The following is a 3,668-nucleotide window of genomic DNA, read 5'->3' as shown; positions in this document are numbered from 1 at the left end:
CTAGAGGGCATTTTTCCTTGAAAATTGCTATGTTCATAATGCAGCACTGGAAGCAATGATTTCAAGAGTTTGTTTACACGGGATTTTACAATGTTATTGCAGGAGCTACGAGCTACTCGCCCAAATGCACAAATTAATCTCATCGCATTCTTGGGGCATCACCCCCCTGAGTTTCCTCAGTTAGGACAGGGATTTTCTTTGTTCTCTTTTATTATCACTGGAGAGAAGCAGTTATGTCTAAGAAGCAGTTATGTCTAAGAGTGTTTCAACTAACCTGAGTCCTTATGTTGTCCTTTGGAAGTGCCTATCTCTGCTCATTAATGAAAGACCGGTGGAAGGTGTCTAACTTTCTAACTTTGGCATTTTGGTCAGCTATGAAAAGTCAGAAGAAATGGAAGTGGGTCTGACTTCCTCTTGTACACAGAGTTTGTCTCAGGCTGAATTGGACCAGTACTTTTTGTCTTCTGTCATATAGATAATGCAAAACTTCTTGTCAAGATGTGCTCATTCCAGTGGGTGAAATGAAATATATCCTTGTTCTTCTGTCCCCATAAATTGCCTAGACATAATTCAGTTTCTCAGTGAAGTTTATTAGATTCAGCAGTGTGCCACACTAAGGCTGTTTTATGCTTGCCTATGTGAAGTTGGTTTGTGCTAGCCAGCTGACAGCATGGGTGAAGTCCCCTTGGAAACAAGGGAATTCAACTCAGTGATTTCCACAAACTAATACAAGGCCAATGTAGTAGCATATTTATGTAGAAGAAACGGAGTAAAATATGGCATGAGTTGCTAATGGGAGGCAACTTCCAGGCAGACACCATACGAGTTCTTGTAGAAACAGGGTTAGGTGGAACTGGCTGTCCTACTTCTTAGAGTAACCTCTCCTAGGACCTATGCTTACTTGTTAAAGGGAACTCGTGTAAAATAGAATCATAGAATTGTTTAGGTTGGAAAAGACCTTTAAGATCATCCAGTCCAACCATTAACCTAACATTACCAAGTCCACCACTAAGCCAATTAAGGGTAGAGTAGCAATTTCATGTTTCCTGGCTTGGGGGCTGGATTATTTTTAATGAAAGTAAAAACTAGGAATCATGAACATTGGAAAGGACCTCTAAGATCATCAGTCCAACTGTCAACCCAACACCACCATGTCCCAGAGTGCCATGTCTACCCGTTTTTTGAACACTTCCAGGGATGGTGACTCCACCACCTCTCTGGGCAGCCTGTTCCAATTCTTGACCACCATTTCCGTAAATAAATTTTTCCTAATACCGAATCTAAACCTCCCCTGGTAGAGCTTGAGCCCATTTCCTCTTGTCCTATCGCTAGCTACTTGGGAGAAGAGACCAACACCCACCTCACTACAACCTCCTTTCAGGTAGTTGTAGAGAGCAATAAGGTCTCCCCTCAGCCTCCTCTTCTCTAGGCTAAACAATCCCAGTTCCCTCAGCCACTCCTCATAAACTTGTGCTCCAGACCCTTCACCAGCTTCGTTGCCCTTCTCTGGACACGCTCCAGCACCTCAATGTCTTTCTTGTAGTGAGGGGCCCAAAACTGGACACAGTATTCCAGGTGAGGCCTCACCAGTGCTGAGTACAGGGGGACAATCACTTCCCTGCTCCTGCTGGCCACACTATTCCTGATACAAGCCAGGATGCTGTTGGCCTTCTTGGCCACCTTGGCACACTGCTGGCTCATGTTCAGCCAGTTGTCGACCAACACCCCCAGGGCCTTTTTAGCCAGGCAGCTTTCCAGCCACTCCTCCCCAAGGCTGTAGCATTGCATGGAGTTGTTGTGACCAAAGTGCAGGACCCAGCACTTGGCCTTGTTGAACCTCATACAGTTGGCCTCGGCCCATCGGTCCAGCCTGTCCAGGTCCCTCTGCAGGACGTTCCTACCTTCGAGCAGATCGACACTCCCACCCAGTTTGCAAACTTACTGAGGGCACACTCAATCCCTTCATCCAGACCATTGATAAAGATATTAAACAAGATTGGCCCCAAAACTGATCCGTGGGGAACACCACTTGTGACCGGACGCCAACTGGACTTAACTCCATTCACCACAACTCTCTGGGCTCACCCACCCAGCCAGTTTTTAACCCAGCAAAGAATACACCTGTCCAAGCCATGAGCTGCCAGCTTCCCTAGCAGAATGCTGTGGGAGACTGTGTCAAAGGCTTTGCTGAAGTCCAGGTAGATGACAACCACAGCCTCTCCCTCATCCAGCAGGTGGGTCACCAGGTCATAGAAGGAGATCATGCTGGTTAATCAGGACCTGCCTTTCATGAAGCCATGCTGGCTGGGCCCAATCCCCTGGTTGACCTGCACATGCCTGTTGAGCGCACTCAATATGAACCGCTCCATAATCTTCCCTGGCACTGAGGTCAGGCTGACAGGCCTGTAGTTCCCCGGGTCCTCCTTCCGGCCCTTCTTGTAGATGGGCGTCACGTTGGCAAGCCTCCAGTCATCAGGGACCTCCCCTGTTAACCAGGACTGCTGATAGATGATGGAGAGTGGCTTGGCAAACTCTGCTGCCAGCTCCCTCAGTATTCTCAGGTGGATCCCATCTGACCGCATAGACTTGTGGGCGTCCAGGTGGCATAGCAGGTCATTAACTGCTTCCTCCTGGACTAAGAGGGCTCCATTCTGCTCCCCATCCCTGTCTTCCAGCTCAGGGGGGCTGAATACCCTCAGGATAACTGGTCTGGCTATTAAAGACTGAGGCAAAGAAGGTATTAAGTACCTCAGCCTTTTCCTCATCCTTGGTGGCAATGTTCCTCCCCACATCCAATAAAGGATGGAGATTCTCCTTGGCTCTCTTTTTGTTGTTGATGTACTTCTAAAACCATTTTTTTATTATAAACTCATTGAACCTATATAGAGATTCAGCCTGAAGTAATTTTGTTATCAAGGGAGTGCCAAGCATTTTATCTGAATAGAAAGCATATTCAGGGTTTGTTTGAATATAATCCAATATGATTTCTTTTTTCTTTTCTAATTTCTCTGTAAACATGATGTGAACAATCTGGCCCCAATATTCAGGATTGGAATTGGACAAGCTCTTCTTATAGGACAGTCTTTGGTCCTTAGGGTCTGTATTTTTCTGTTCTGAAGACTGATTCTTAAAAATGCCACATTTAAACCAGATTGAATTTAAACTACTAAAATGAACTTTTATTCCCATGTCGTGGGTCAAAGCCAAAAACACCAAAGAAAAAGGAATATGTGCGCTGGTGGTTTTCTGCATCTTCAATAGTGTGTCTTACCAAAGTCAAAGGATTAGTGTTTTGGCAAGCACAATGAAGACAGTGGGAATTTTGCCAGTACAACTAAAATGATAATCTGTCCTACTGGTGATGGTGAATAAAAAGTGTTCACATAATCATTTTTCCGTCTTAATATGCCACTTCAATAGAATCAAAATGTAGTAGACATTTGGACAATTTTGTTTTGAACTTAGAGTTTGTGAAAACATCAAAATGTTCCAGAAAGTCTAGATTTTCAGGTTCTTAATGTATGGCCTCTGGTTATACACAGGAGTCAACACTGAAACAAAATGCTTCAAATATTTTGATTTACCTCAAGTATGAGTTGTTTTAATTTCCTGAAGCCTCTCCACAAATGTTGCTTTTTGGATAATTTTGTAATGAGAAAAGATAGTCG

This window comes from Pelecanus crispus, chromosome 1 (genome assembly GCF_030463565.1).
Source record: "Pelecanus crispus isolate bPelCri1 chromosome 1, bPelCri1.pri, whole genome shotgun sequence".
Lineage (NCBI taxonomy): Eukaryota > Metazoa > Chordata > Aves > Pelecaniformes > Pelecanidae > Pelecanus > Pelecanus crispus.
This window is presented reverse-complemented; position numbering follows the sequence as displayed.